We start from the raw sequence: 16,957 nt of genomic DNA on the forward strand, positions 1-16,957 counted from the left end.
CTCATTCACATTATTCACATTAATAAAAATTAAGCTCCTTTACAAGGTTAGAAAAATACCATATAAATCCTTCCAGCACTTCACACTTTTTCACAAATCTAGTAGGAATAGATATAAGATAAATACGAGTTTTCATTATTCATGCAAAATGTAAGGTTCTATTTTTTCTTCCTTGCTACAGAGAAAGTGCGTTAGTCATATTAAATAAGGTGAATAGGTTCCCTCTGATTCCACCTCTGAATTTCTTACATTTTCTTTGCGGCCAAAACTCATCTCGGCCACAGGTAGCAAAAACACAAGCACTAGCACAGGAGGACTCCCATGTTTATCTCTGGGTCCTAGGAGACACAAGAAGGTACCAGGATGCTCTCGGCACAGAGCCAGACCTGACTCATCTTTCTGCTGTAGAAACACCAGGTACCATGTGAGCCCTGCCCTGCACCATAGAAATCATGGCACATTGTATGCCCAGTCTCTGTAAAAATATGTAACTGTGTCTCATGACTGCAGAATGGTTCACTTCCAAAAGGGAACCTCCAATCGATGTGTATTTCAAACGTCCACAAAATACAAAAACTTACCGTAAGTAAAACTATAATCAATTGCCTAAATGGAGGGCACAGCCTCCATTATACCAAACGACATATTTTGTCTACCACTTTGTTGTGAATAAGCAGTATTCTAACAATCATGGTAATTCTATTATAGTTTAAATTAAAAAAAAAATAACCGAAAGAATATTATTTTTAAAAAAATGGAAAAAGATTTGAAGGCTTTTCAATAAAATGAACTATTTAATAATTGGATTTGGTTTGCATATTATATATACATAAGTTTTACTTATGTTAAAGCAAAAATCATGAAAATATATTTTAAATTACCAAAAGAAAGAAAAACATTTTTTTTCTGCCCACAGGAGAGGAGAAATAGAAAAGAACATCAATTGTGTTTCTGAAAAGAACTGAACCTCCTATTGATACTCAGCAACTGAAAACATCATTCTTTTAAAAGCTCATGTTGATTTGTTCTTTATCTTATTGAAGTGAGCTTTTTAAAATCTCCCTCTAAGCTTCTCTCACATAAAAATTGCTCTTATAACCAAGAAAACTGCAACTGTATTTTTAAAAAGCTACAAAAATGAGTTAAATGTTTGCTATAATCATAGTTGGCATTGCATTTTCCAGTTTGGTAATCTTGCTTTGATCTTTTAACCATCGTTATCACAAGTAACAAAAGTACCTACTTTTTTTCTAAAAGTAAATGACAGTTTCAGTTGAAGTTGATCAAAAGTTAAAATGATTCTGAATTTTATCTGAATTTCACTATAAAATGCTTATTCGTTTGAAAAGCATAAAACTGCGTTGAGAAATGTGGCTAGGCAGTCTTGTGGCTCGTGTTTGTGTGCTGCGAAGGGGTGCGGCGCTTCTGCGCTACCCGCACAGGTATTGTAAGCGGCTGGTTCTGCACGCTCTCCTTTGTGAATGGGAAATACAACACAGCCTTTCTGCTCGTAAAGCACACGACCCGCCCGCGGAACCGAAACCCATACAACGACTCCGCTAGCATGGACAGAAAGAAATAATAGACGGTGGGGAAACCATCCGGTTCAGCTGCTTTCCCTTTCCACATTTTCAGAACCTGACAGCAAACCCACACGGTGAAACCCCGCAAAGGACCGGCCTTACAATGGAAACAGTTCTGTCTCCAGCCAGCTCCTCTTGCCCCAACTGCTTTGACACCGCCCCCTCGCCCAGCTCCTCTCGGGTCTCTACTTTCCAGGTGGCGTAACACCGGGTGGCAAAAGCCGAGAGATGCTAATAACAGAGGTGGGTGTGGCGGTTGAGGCGAGCGCTAGGGAGAGACTAGCGGCTTCCCTGTCCGCCACACCTGAGGAGCAAGATAAAAGGCACTTACTTGTAACCTTGCTCGCCAGTCATGCCCACCCAATGCATCCGCAGAATCTGGCCCCAGGGAAGGGCGCGGGCTTCAGGGACCCCTCCTCGCTCCCGGCTTCTCTTCCCCGGCGTTGTCTCTGCTGCTGCGTCTCCCTCTTTCTTTAGGCTCCTGTTGCTCACGGAGCGCCCGCCGCTACCAGCCGCTGGCACCCAAACTAGCACAGCCCGGGCTAGCCTTGGGGAAGAACTGGAAACCAGGCGTCCGCCGCGGGAGCGCAGGCGAGGGCCCACACGCAGACTGCGCCCTCCCTTCAGGGCGCGCCCAGGCCGTCGGCAGCCCCGCCCCTCCCCGGGCTGCGGCGCCGCTCCCTCTCCTTCCACTCCTCCCGCCCCGCCCTGTCCCCCCCTCCCGCGCGGGGGGCGAGCGGCTAGCACCCTACGCGGGGCGCGGTGGTGGCGTTAGGGCAGCCTCTCCACTGTGGGCTAAGTAGAAGGCAGAGGAGAGGTCGCGATCTCTCAACTAAGGCTACAACTATGGGTGGGGCGCGCGCGCGTGCTTTGTGTGTGTGTGTGTGTGTGTGTGTGTGTGTGTGTGTGTGTGTGTCCAGCAGCTAGAAGAACCCTTCCCTTATCTCATCCCTCGCCCCCATAACCCCTTCCTCTCTTCCTCCTCACCAGAATCTGCTAACATTTCCGAGAAGTCACCTTGTGTGGCTTGCTGGAGAGCCGGAGAAGAACTCCGGGCAGGGGAGATGGGGACCAATAGGCAAAGGCCCGGCCAATGCCTCCTGGGCCCTGGGCTCTGAGGATTCGAGACTGGGAATCGGTTCCTTCCCTGGGGCTTGCCAAGACCTCTGTCTAGGCTGCGAGTTTTCTTTTCTTTTTTATAATTGATCGATCGGCTTGCCGAGTCTTCCAGGCAGGCAAAGGATACATTTTCTTTCTACGGTGGAGTGAGGAGTCAGAGGTGGTCATCGGTGGAGAGGGAGCTGTGGGGTAGAGACAGCTTTCTCAGACCAGGGACCCGCTCGTGGGGATACAGCATCTGTCATAACGGTTTTGAGTTTCAGAGCTCGGTAGGAGCCACTATAAAAATAAATCTTTATCAATCCTTTGTGTGTGTGTGTGTGTGTGTGTGTGTGTGTGTGTGTGTGTGTGTGTGTGTTTTCAACAGCAACCTGCTGGGAGAAAGAGTAATGGAAGCAGGATTGAATTATCTTTCTCAAAGGGAAACAGGAAATTTCCACCAAGGGGGATAATCAAAGGATTACATTGGGACAGAGTGCATTTCTGGATCCGGGCCTTAAAAAGGGACAGATTACTTTGCAGTATAAAAATGAGTGATGGGCATTTGCAGCTATAATGTTATTTGCTTCCATATCTTCTATTGTGGACAAGCTACTTAGTGGTAAACACAGGGTTTTAAACCCCAGTTTACCTTTCCCTGCTGCTTACTGAGCTACTGAGGTTTGCCCTGGGGGGTGGGGTGGGGTGGTGGACCTTAAATTCTTAACTTGTAACTTGTGTTATTGAAGGAAGGAATTTTTCAGTTTCTGAGGCTCTACTGAAAGGTGAATTTGGTCACTTGGGGATAATACTCAATGGCAATCTGTTCTTTGATTAGTTGCAGATGTAAGAGTTCAACTGTGCTAGTAGTGACAGTCTTTTTGATTAGATGCAATCAATGCCACTTTCTTTTCTTGCCACTTCAAGTCCCCCTTCAACTAAATTGTCTGATGAACAGTCACTGAGAAGTAAAATGAGCTCAGTCAACCCTTTCTCTTACAGCTCTCTGACATCTAATCTCCTTTTTTATCAGGTAATAAGCCATATGACACAGAATAATTAGAACCCACAGGATTTCAAACCCATGTTATATTTTTCCTTAAGAGGATAATTAGAACATAAATACTCCAGCTGCTTAAGACGTCTAAAAACATTAATGTCACTAAAGTTATCAAATTTATTGATATGATTAACAGATTTGATCAACAAATTTCAAAACATTTAAAGCTAATCAAGAACAAATCAAATCACGATATTATGAAATACAGAGTGAGCTTATTGGATTTGTTATTCCTAGAAATGATACAAAAATGAAGACAAAAATAGATCCAAGGTGAATTCATTAAATGATAGCACCATATGGAATTATCATAGGAAGTTCAGGGTCACCTTTTGTGATTAATGTCATACAGCACTACCCAGAAAACATCACTAGGTATAATGACTGGATATTGGGCTGGATGATCCATTGGTTTAATGAAGTGTAGCAATTCTTAATAGTGGACAAAAAAGTAATTTCCATCTGTGTGATAGGAAAGGGATTTGTTGTCCCTTTCCCCGTGGAACTAAGAAAATAATGAATGATATACACGATGCTTTGCCAATGAGTATGTGTGTATTTTTTATTACACACACACACACAACATGAATATATATATATATATATATATATATATATATATATATATATTCTAAGAGACCATTCACAAGTACATACTATTCTCAATATACCTAGGTTCTTGTTAGGAGTTTCAAAAATAAAACCTCCTAGGTCTGTCTCAGGTATCCCTGGTAAGATTTTTGCCTTTGAACACATTGGCAAAGCATTGTGTGTAGTTTTCATTATTTTCCCACTTCTCTTTCATCCCCAGTTATTATCTACCCTCTATTTATTTACTTTAGGTGCCATTTTCAATCTCCTAAGCATTTTGTAATCTGTTGCATTTAGTCTGTGCAGTTTGTGTTTTTATTGCTCTTTTGGCAGCTCTGAGATTTTTGTCTCTGTTTAAGTCCAGAGAAAGACTATCTGAGTCTCTCACTGAATATTATACTAAACACTGCTGAGAGTTCACCAAAAACTAAGTGATGGTGTCACATGTGCACATAAGTAGATAGTGCCACTGTAAAGCCTAAAGGGTAGACTTGAATTATGGGAGGCAGAGAAGGTACCTGGTTGAACTACCGAACAACCAGTAAATTCCTAAGACTATTCACAAATGGTCATCTATAATTGGGTAGAAAAAAGTAGCTATTTATAGGTTTAAATTAATATTATAGTTCAAAACAAGAAGAGGAATAAATGATTTTATTTTACTTGATGGTACTGTGTAAATCCACCCTCCTATTTTTTCCAAAATTTCCACTTCAATGTTCAAAATTACACAAGTTTCTACAGAGGTGAAAAGATAGTAATAAGAAGACAATGAATTAAACAAAACTACCTAAGGCTAGGAAAGAACTAATAGAAAGCAACAGGTCAAAAAAAAAAAAAATCCCTGGACTCCATACAGAGCTAGAAATAATTTGTGTTCCCTTCAGCCAAAGTGGAAAGACGTCATCACATATGAAACGATCAGAATACCATTGTTCTACAGTTTTTTTGACAAGTAATTTTTTTTCACCTTGTTTCATTTTAAGCAATTTAGTAAATAGACTCAAATTTTTGTAGCAGTGAGGAAACATACCAAAAAAGAAAAAAAACAAGGAAGGAAAGACATAAGATTTCTTTAAAATAGGAAGTATTTGTATAGTGATGAATGAGATAGGATAACTTTTGAATTCAAGGCTTGATTTTGCAATGTCTGAATTAGCTAACTATTCCAAAAAATATGTTGATATTCTGAGAATGCATTATTGAGTTAAATGTAGTGAAGACAGGTTGAATGGTAAACAATACTACTTTTTTAGAGATGGTCAGTATGTTTTTATAAAAAATCCAGAAAAGTAGTTATATTAAACTCTTGAAATTATTTTGGTCCCTGGCAGTGACATATGATACGTAACACTTGTTGAAGTTTTAATATGTACAAGGTATTATTTTTTAAAAATTTACATGTTTAACTTATTTAATCCATACAATAATTCTTGGAGGTAAGTAATATTATGATCCATTTTTTTCGGGTAAGAAAACTAAAATATGAGTGATTAAACAACTTGCCCAAGGCCACATAGCTAATATATGGAAGAGCCAAAGTATCTGCCTGTGTGCTGAATTAAGCACTAAGTATATTACCGTTATAGGGAAGTAACTATTCTATATCTCATACAGACAATATGTGCATTGGTCAGGCTATATTACATATATTATGAATTGAATTGAATAATTATTACATAACTATGAATTGAAAATAAAATTTGGCGAGTGTAGAAGAAAAATAAATACATAAAGAAAGCAAAACTCTCAATAGCTTATTTATTTACAAATAAACCTGTTGACTGAAATCAAACACGTCAGAGAAGTTAAATCTCATCATAGTATTGTGGAGAGTTCAGAAGTCATTTCCTGATGCACCAATTTCCTGATCTACTCTGCCTTTCATTCAGCTTTTCTCCTAATCGTTGTGTATTTCGTTTTCTCCTTGGTAAATGGGAAGGTTTGTATTAAATTATTTTTAAGGTCCTTTCTTCTCCAATTTTTAAGATTTGTTTCTTTTATATGAATATGTACAATTTTCTAAGTCAAATTTAAATAGAATATTCTTTCATTGAAACATTTTCTACCAGGGAATTGTTGTTTGTGTGCAACATGTATTCTTATTTTCTCTATGACAGCCATTTTTGGAAGGTGTTGCCAAAATGTCTAGCTAATGTCTTTTGATACAAGTTAAGAGAAATAATCAAACGAGACTTACTGAATAGAAGATATGGACTCAAATATGAACCTGTCTTTACTTCACTGGATTATGACTGTTTCCCTCAGAGGTACCCCAGTACAAATTCTAGCTCAGTGCTACAATAGACACTCCATATATACTATTAGTTTGCATACATAAAGTTCAAAATCTGTTTCCTCTTCCCTCATTTATTTTTGATAAATGCTACATCTACTGCCACCTGGTGTTTAAAATAAGTCAAATATCTTAGAAAGTAATCTAAAAACCGTTTACATTTTTTGACACATTTTTCAGGGCAGTTTTAGGTTCACAACAAAATTGAGAGGGAGGTACAGAGATTTCTCATATACCTCTGCTCCTAAATATACCTCTTCCCCATGATCAACATCACTCATCAGAATAACACATTTATTATAATATATGAACCCACACTGACATATTAATCTCACCAGAGTCCATATTTTACCTTAAAGGCCACTCTTGGTATTGTACATTCTATGGGTTGGAACAAGTGTATACTGATATATATCCGTCATTATAATATTATGTGGAGTATTTTCACTGCCCTAAACATCTATGCTCTTATTCATCTCTTCTCTGTCCCTCTCCACCCCGGCAACCATTATCTTTTTATTGTCTCCATAGTTTTGCCTTGTCCAGCATGTCATATAGTTGGAAGCATATAGTATGTAGATTTTTCAGGCTGGCTTTTTTCACTTAGTAATATGAATTTGTTTCCTCCATATTTTTTCATGGCTTGAGAGCTCATTTGTTTAGCGCTGAATAATATTCCATTGGCTGGATGTACCACAGTTTATTTATCCATCTACCTACGGACATTACGGTTTCTTCCAAGTTTGGGAAATCATGAATAGAGCTGCTATAAATATCTGTGTGCAGGTTTTTGTGTGGACATAAGTTTCCAACTCCTTTGGACAAATACCAAGAATTGGAATTGCTGGATTGTATGCTAAGAGTATATTTATTTTCGTAAGAAATTGCCAAACTATCTTCCAAAGTGGCTGTACCATTTTGCCTTCCCACCAGCAAAGAATGAGAGTTTCTGTTATTCCACATCCTCAACAGCATTTGGTGTTGCCAGATTTGGGCCATTCTAATAGGTATATAGGGATGTCATATAATTGTTTCAACTTGCCTTTTCTTTATAACATATTATGTAGAGCATCTTTCCATGTGCTTATTTGCCATCTGTATATCTTCTTCATATATCTGAGGTGTCTATTAACATCTTTCACTAATTTTTTAATAGGTCTTTTTGTTTCCTTATGTTGACTTTTAAGATTTCCTTGTGTATTTGAATAGCAGTCTTTTATCAGATGTGTCTTTTGCAAATATGCCTCCCTGTCTGTCGCTCATCTTCTAATTCTCTTGACATTGTCTTCACAGAGCAGAAGTTTTTAATTTTAATGAGGACCAGCTTATCACTTCTTTGTTTCATGGATTGTGTCGTGTTGTATCTAAAACATCATCACTATATCCAAGGTCATCTAGGGTTTCTCCTGTGTTATCTTCTAGGAGTTTTATAGTTTTGCATTTTACAATCCATTTTGAGTTAATTTTTGTGAAGGATATAAGGCCTCAGTCTAGATTCATTTTTTTGCATGTGGATGTCCAGTTGTTCTGGCGCCATTTGTTTAAAATGCTATCTTTGGGGCCGGCCTCATGGCTCAGGTGGTTAGAGCTCCATGCTCCTAACTCCGAAGGCTGCCGGTTCGATTCCCACATGGGCCAGTGGGCTCTCAACCACAAGGTGGTCAGTTCAATTCCTCGAGTCCCACAAGGGATGGTGGCCTCTGCCCCCTGCAACTAAGATTGAACACGGCACCTTGAGCTGAGCTGCCGCTGAGCTCCCGGATGCCTCAGTTGATTGGAGGGCATCCTCTCAACCACAAGGTTGCCGGTTCAACCCCTGCAAGGGATGGTGGGCTGCGCGCCCCCTGCAACTAGTAACGACAACTGGACCTGGAGCTGAGCCCTCCACAACTAAGACTGAAAGGACAACAACTTGACTTGGAAAAAAGTCCTGGAAGTACACATTGTTCCCCAATAAAGTCCTGTTCCTTCCCCAATTAAAAAAAAATGCTATCTTTGCTCCATTGTCAGAGAATTTATCAGAGAATTTATTAAATCTGTGCTTCACTAGCATTGTTGAAAGAAAGGGGATATTACCTGAAGATTCAGTCATCCATATGTACTTCTGATTTATGAACACCCCCACCCCCCCAAATATATATCTGAACCAGGTCATTGGTGAACTGTAAAGTGAGACCCAATTGGCACAATTGCTTTTCCTGACCTCTTAGGCCAACACCCCACATTAGGGGATGCTATCATAAACATCAGCTTCATGGGAATTGGAAAAGGAAGAAAATGGCGATAGAAGGCTGAAATGATGGCTACTGGCTGATTGTAGCTTTTAATGATCTACCCTACAGGTTTTTGGAAGTCTCCCATATTATACATATTTGAAAAATAATCCGTGTCATCAAGTGGATTGGCAAGGACATTGTAGTTTTCAGGAATTAAGAACAAAATGACTCCATTTTAGTGGATTTTTTTATCAATCACTTTGCTTTATATCCTTTTTCTCCAGTGATTTAACTTTGTAGTTTCACTAGAAATGAGCTGTAGAATAATGCAGTCTTATCTTGTTTCTTTCCTACATTTAAGTTCAAAATACCTTTATCTAAACAAAGCTAACCAAATATGCTTAGTGTCAATATTAAGGATCATCTTTCCATTTTTAAAAAGAAAATGAAATAAACAATTCAATGAAAGGGTGAAGCATGCTGTAGTATTTAAAAACCTAGGCTTTCAAGGCTGGTGAAGCATGTCAATTGTATTAATATGAGAAAGTTATTTAAACACTCGAGGCTCTAGTTCTCCCTCTAGTTTTCTCATCTGGGAACAAAAACACCTGCCGTGCATGAGTCTGTGAGGACTATATAAATGCTGGGCTTGGCACAGAAAACACATAGGTAATGCTCAATGATAAGTACATAAACAAATAGAGTAACAGATAGCTAAGTTTTCTGAGTGTTCGTGACATGCCAGCATTGGCACACAATCACATTAAATTCTTATTACAGTCCATGGGGTAGGCATTTTTATTTTTCCTTTTTAACAAAAATACTGGGGCTTATCTTAAATAACTTTGTACCCAAATGATAATTGATGCTATACCACCTCTTTTGTGTGGAAACAAAAATCAACACCCAAAGGAAGAGGAAAGAAAAGGAAGGAGCAAGAGAAGGAAGGGCGCAAAAGACAAAAAGGGGGTGGGGAGAGAGACATAGAAAGAGAGAGAGAGAGAGAGAGAGAGAGAGAGAGAGAGAGAAAGAGAACAGAAGCAGTTTCCTTTAGGCTGTTGGAACATAAACTATTCCTTTTCATTTGACGGGCCTTTGGCTGTGCAGCTTTCTTTGATTGGAAGGACACCCCCATTCTTTGTGTAGCTAACTCTTTTCTTCCATTATTTCTCAGTTTGAAGCCAATTCTCAACTCATAAGACTGGGTCATGTTGTCCCTGCTTTATGCTTTGAACTTTTCTTTCATCATGCTTGTCACAATTATAATTAATTGTCTAATTATTTTCCAGCCTAGACTGCTAAACAAAAACTCTGTAAAAAAAAAAAAAAAAAAGAGGACTATATCTACTTTCTTTATTACTACACTTTAATGTGAAAGGGTGCCTGATAAAGAGAAGCTCAATTTTTAAATGAATGAATGAAATGAAGAATAACAAGGAGACAAGTGAATGTGGGGCTCACGGTGGTGAGATATTCCATCAAGCAGCGCGTGCAGATATGAAATATGGTATAAAATAGTGTACTAAAATCATTACAATCTGTAAATACCGAGGTGATGGGGCCTCCTGTCTACCTCTTTTACATCATCTTCTACACACTTTCTCTCACTCAACATATTCAAGCTCCTGAGTCATCTATCAGGTCTTAGAATTCACCAAATTTGTTCTCAGCTGTGTTTTTTTCCTAGGGCTGCCGTGACAAAGTACCACAAACTGGTTGCCATAAAGCAACAGAAATCTGTACTCTCAGGGTTCTGAAGGCCAGAAATCTGAAATTTACTTTTAGTCTGTGTGTTTCTTTTGATCTGAAGTGAGTCTCTTGTAGGCAACATTTGTAAGGGTCTTGTTTTCTTATCCATTCAGCCACCTTATATCTTTTGATTAGAGCATTTAATCCATTTACATTTAAAGTAATTGCTACAGATATGTAGTTACTGTTATATTATTATTTATATATTTTCTTCTTCCTCCTCTTCCTCTTCCTCCTTCTTCTTTTTCTTCTTCAAGAAATCCCTTTAACATTTCTGGTAATACTGGTTTAGTGGTGATACACTCCATTAGCTTTTTCTTGTCTGGGATTAGTTTAGTCTTTTTGAGGCTGGTATTGAAGTATACTTAAGTCAGGGTGGGAGCAGCCATTAATACAGTGCAGGGATTCTGAGACTTGTCTTAGGACCCTTTCTGTCACATTTCAGTCCTGTGCTACCCATTGTCCAATGTCTACAAATATGTGTTTCATACATTTTTGTCAAGTTTTCTAGTTGTTTACAGTGAGATGGCAATTCTCACGGCAGTTAATCTTTTATAAATGGAAGCAGAAGATCTTGACTTTAATTTTAAATAATCTCAAATGAATTCCTCTTTTCCAATGATCGCACTTCACACTAATGGCAGTTTAGAATTTTATTATTTTCTTCCACATTAGCATATTTAATTTTCATGCACTAAACCAACAAAGATAAGCAGGAATAACTAAGCTATGGAGAACATAACTATAGCAGAGTAATAATATAAATAACACTTTCTATAATTGGCAGCATAGAATCTCCAGAGTACCTAGATAAATAACTCTATAATTTCAGAGAGAAAAAATAAATCAGATACAATTAATATTACATAGAACTTAGTGATAATATAATAGCCACTGTGGTAAAACAATATAAAACAGAACAAAACATGCAGCTATCATTGTGATACTGTCTTACCAATGCCTATAAATGCTTAATAATAATAATAATAATAATAATAGTAAAAACAATAATCCATAGTATATTTAGGGTTATATACCACATTTCAATCTTCTTGTTAAAACATCAGGAAACTTATATCTGTCTTACATGATTTAGCCATGGGGACCATCCACACTCCCCCCCCCACCAATAGCAGGAATTAACTGTAACCAATTACGTTGATAATTCTGGCTTAGTGAGGTGAATGCCTTTGTACATTCACCTCATATATTTCAGGTTTAACACATAGTATGTGATTGGGGGGAAAAAGGTGCCCGCCCGCTATTGTTTTTCATTTAAAACAATAAAAAGATAATGTGATCATATTGGAGATTAATGATGGCTGTTCCAGGAAGTGCTTGGAGTCTCATGATATTTCATGTCACTGGTGTTAAGAAAATGGACTAGAGTGGATTCATATCTTACAAGCTGTTCCACTGGTAGCACATCAGTGGTCAACAAGGCCTTGTAAGCACTTACCTGATTATAAGGTAGCCTCATGATAAACTGTTTTTGCTTTTTACATACTCTGCTTTTGCTTTTTACATACTGGAAGGATTGCTCTGGATTCTCATACTTGTAGCTTTAAAATGGTTTACATTAATGTTTAGACTCACAATTCTGGTTATTGCTACAATTCACATGGGTTTTCAGTAGAAAACAATGCAGGTCAATGCAAGCTAATGCACATGCAATCGATGGCTTGCAAAGCTTTTAATCACACTTTCTTCCGGTACAGATCAATTGGTAATGAAGATATCCAGTTACTTTCCTCAGAATGTGCTTGGGAATAGCATTAAGTGATGAGATCTTGATATGGCCACCTGTTTACAACTGTACATTATTCACGAGACCTTCCCTGTGTGTATCAAATGCAGTAGCAGCAGAGATCCCTGGTGGACCGTGACTGGTTTTGCTTGGGTTGCACTGCAGTGGAAACTTTATGTGCACTGGAAGGATGCAGTGTTTTGTTCTGCAGAAAACAATGTGAAAACACAAAAATATATTTAAGTTAAGGTTCAGGAGAAAAGCAGACATCCTAGAGGTGATTCTTAATCACTTCTGTGATGTCAAAGAAAAGAAGTCAACACATCTCCTTTCATCAGACTGATGCTGCTGTTGCAGAGTCTCACTTCTCCTAAATATGTCAGTGCTTTGCCTTCATCTAATGCAGGTTCACTCAGTTGAGAGAACAAATACTTTTCTTCACCAGTACTTTCAAGCCTGATTGGTAGAACAATTAAAAATAAACATTTATTCAGCCAACCAAAATAGCTCTTTCACATACAGTAAGAGCACACACACCCAATGATCAAAAGGGCACGTCTGTTTCACATTGCACTATATTATGGGTATATGATAATTTCCTTCCAATTCAGTTGTTTAGGAATCTTGGAGAGATTTGTACTTAGTAGGAAGTGAAAAGCAATGCAGGGTTAGAAACTACTGCCCATAATACCCATATGGCTTACAAACAGTCGATGACAGTGGGATATTATATTAGACTCTGCTACGTTCCCTATTGCACTACTGTATAACAATTATTCAGGTTTAAACTCTAGAGAACATAATGCTATTTTAATGGTGTGGATTGTTTTCTAAAGATTTGGACCTTCACCTAGAAATTTGAGGAAGAGGTTTGGGACATCACCTCAGTGTTACTCCAAGGTTCTTATTTTTCTTGATAGCTTAGTTAAAGGAGATAAAATTTGGTCTTCTTATTCCCTGCTACTGATTCCCTGCTACTTTATGTTCTGTCTCATTGCTTCCCATTCGTGGATTGTTGGCTTCACTTGTTTCAGATGGCCCACCACCTCTTCATCCATGTTCTAATCATTGGGAAAAAAGTTGAAAAGGAAGGACAGAATTTAGTTACATGGTCAGCCTTAACTGAAAAAACGAGATTATGAAATGTAATCTCATACTTGTGTCTACCCAAGTGTCTGCCCAAGAATTAAGAATACTGTTATCATAGAAGAATTGCAGAATGGATTTTGGGGAACAAGTAGTCATTTGTAACATCCTTAGTTTTCTTAATGATGAAACCTAGTTGTTAGGTTGGTGCAAAAGTAATTGCGATCTAAAAGGTTAAAGAAAAATTGCAAAAAACGGAATTACTTTTGTGCCACCCTAATAGAAAACAAACCTCTATCTCATTGAAGCTTACACTTATGAAAAGCAACTTAGGGAACCGATTTTATTGCCACTCCTTGAAATTGTCTGCAGTTTTGCTCCTCAGATGGACAGGGTGGTGCCTGCGGTTTCTGTTTCTACCACATGGTGACAAGGAGAAAACTCAGAGATGCCCTAAATTAAACACCAGCAGGCTGGAGGGTGGAAGGAAGAGACAAAATGGCGTTAGTTCATAACTACAGTGCAAACCAACAAAAGACTGCTCATACCCACATGTTGGAATTATTAAATTAACTTCCAGGTGGCTATTTCTGATATTATCTAAAAAGAGAATAGCCAGGCACCGTTGAACCCCAGGAGACTCTGCTTCTTGTCTACACATGTGCTATATGGAGTCTGCTGTGGACTCTGGTGGGTTCATCCCAGAACTAGCCCTGCTCCACCTTCTCCCATTTTCTTTGTCTATAGCTAGTGTAAATACTTTCAAACAACTTACATCCTCCTCCCCTCTACTTTACACATGAAAACACTTGCAAAACTCTGGGATGACAGACGGACATGCTGTCTGCCCTCCCTAGTCCTGCCGCTGGTGCCTTAGACTCCATGCCCCAAGAACGGATTATTTTTGCTAGCAATGGCTTAATAAACTCTTTCTTTTAAAAAGGCTTTCAGTGCTGGAAGTTAAAAATTCTTGTTTAACAATAGACAGGAAGCTGTGAGAGCTTTATGACTCAGTACCCTTGGTAATGGATTTTCAAGTGCTCTGGCGGGGCTGTGGAGGCAAAGAAGCAATTTTCTGTGCAAAAGATTCAAAGGTCTGGAGCAAGACAGGAAGAAGAATTGGCCTGAAACTTGTGAAAATATTGTTTATCCTAATCGGGTGCATACCTGTTAGTGTGTGGTCACAGGCCCTGTCAAGTCCTATAGTGATACCAGCATCTGTGGTACCTGTACTTCCGTTGATAATGTAGATAATGATAATGTAAATTGCGGAAGATACTATCTGTTGTGCCACCTAGGTGATAACTTCCTGAGGTCAGAGAGCCTGTATTTTCCTCTGTTTTTGTACTTAAGTATACAACCTGGTAACCAGAACAGACTGGCTTGCTGGCATACACGGGACAGTATATGCTGTAATAGTTTTAATGCAAAAATTGCAACTCTATTTTGCATAGTTTAGGTATTATTTGATATCAATTCAGGTTTTTGTACTTCGTATTTTACCCTTTCCTCCTCCCTCTCCTACTTTCCAAACATTCAGGTAGAGAACTGATATCTTTTTTGCAAAACTCAAGCAAAGTATATGTCAACACAGAAAAGAAAAATAGCCTTTGAGTGCTGTGGCCTGAGGATTTTGCTTTCAAAATCCTAGATTCTTTGGAAAACGTACAGGTTTTAGGTCAGTTTCAAGATATACACACTATATCTTGAAAAAGCATAGGGGAAAGGTGACTTTCTCTTCTTTAGACTAGAGCAAAACACTCTCTCTAGGTCAAATAAATAAATAAATAAATAAATAAATAAATAAATAAAGCTTGTTTCATGGCGGTGCCATGAGGGAGATGAAAAGACCTGGAAAATATAGTTTCAAAATCTCCACTATGTCACTTCTCCCCAAACTTTTCTTACTTAACCCTTCAGTATCCAAGTTTTCTCTCCTAATTCCTGTGTCCTCATATTCTTTCCATTGTTCCCAGCAATCAGTTCAGCTGTGGTTCCAAGCCATGTAACACAGTCAGCAAAAACAAGTATCACAGCAAGTACCTTATAATAAGCAGTCTTCCTTCCTTCCTTCCTTCCTTCTTTCCTTCCTTCCTTCCTCCCTCCCTCCTTTCCTTCCTTCATACCTTCCTTCCTTCCTTCTTTCCTTCCTCTTTCCCTCCCTCCCTCCCTCTCTCCCTTCCTCCCTTCCTTCTTTCCCTTCCTTCTTTTCCTTCCTTCCTTTCCTTTCTTCCCTTCCCTCCTTCCTCCCTTCCTTCCTTCCTTCCTTCCTTCCTTCCTTCCTTCCTTCCTTCCTTCCTTTCTTTCTTTCTCCTCTCTCTTTTATCTTTCCTCCTCTTTATTTAATGAAGAGAAATGAGATTTGAGCTTACTCTGGGGGAAGTTATAAGAAAGAGATTTTGAGTTCTTTCATTTTCAAAAACTAATAAAAGGCTGAAAGTTTAATTGGTGTATGGATCAGGGATATGGTCTTACTGTAAAAAAAAGGAAGTCAAATCACAAAGGGAGAGTTTAGTAAAGGGGCTAATAAAAGGTACAGGTGAGGTTTAAGGAAATCAAGGAATTCTGCTTCTAGGCCTGAAAGGCAGTGGGGTTGTGGTCAGTATAGTTCCCTAGAAACTAGATGTAGGTATAAGAAAGGGTTCTCTACCATAGTTGTGGCCATAGGTAAAAAGTGGAAACTAAACCCGTAGGTAAGGAGTAGAAACTTCACCTGGGAGGAAGAAAGCACTTACACCAGTGCTTCTCATTGACCAAAACAAACCTGAAGGCAGAGGACAAGATAACTTATTGAAGTAACATTGTGAGTGAGCCTCTAATTGCAAAGAGAAGGATGGAAAGTAGTTTGGGCAGGGCAAAACAAAGATATCCAGTACAGCTGATAATTCATGGTTATAAATACATTAATTTCTGACAAAGTTCATTTATTCCTACATTAGTGCTATCTAATAGAACTTTCTGAGATGATGGATAAATAATAAGTTTATGCTGTCTAATACGGTAAACTCTAGACACAGATATTTACTGGGTACTTGAAATATGATCAGTAAGATTTAGAAACTGAATTTTTAGTTTTATTTGCTAATTAATTTAAATTTAAACAGCCACATGTAGCTAGTGGCCACCATATTGGCAGTGCAGATTTAGGTAATTGTTTCTTAAACTTCAGTGTACAGCAGGATCACCTGGAGGGCTTATTACAACACACAGGCGTCTGGGCCCCACCCCCGTAGCTCCTGACTCTGTGGTTGGGTCATTGAATTTGTATTTCTGAGAAGTTCCCAGGTGATCCTATACTGCTAGTCTGAGGAATACATTTTGAGAATCAGTGCTTTAGATCAGGATTTATCCATGCAAAAATTGATTATAGTTTTTAATGGCTTAATTTGGTTTTTATTACTATTTTTTATTCTTTGTGTTAAGTAATAATGTTTTATTAATAATGATAATCCTAAGCAGCCTGATTAGTGACATTACAATTTTAATATTTAGTATTTAGGACTAATTTTATAGTATTTTTATTACTTATAC

At 38.4% G+C, this 16,957-nt stretch overlaps 1 protein-coding gene across 1 annotated transcript in view; it reads right to left on the bottom strand.

Moving 5' to 3' along the window:
* SCN9A (sodium voltage-gated channel alpha subunit 9) overlaps positions 1-2,225 on the bottom strand; it is a 128,087-nt gene extending 125,862 nt beyond the window's left edge. The window contains exon 1 of the mRNA XM_019727348.2: positions 1,915-2,225. The gene's annotated coding sequence lies outside the window, so the exon portion shown is untranslated. The remainder of the gene's footprint in view (positions 1-1,914) is intronic.
* Positions 2,226-16,957: the final 14,732 nt, after the last annotated feature.

This window comes from Rhinolophus sinicus, linkage group LG01 (genome assembly GCF_036562045.2).
Source record: "Rhinolophus sinicus isolate RSC01 linkage group LG01, ASM3656204v1, whole genome shotgun sequence".
NCBI classification, from domain to species: Eukaryota; Metazoa; Chordata; class Mammalia; order Chiroptera; family Rhinolophidae; genus Rhinolophus; species Rhinolophus sinicus.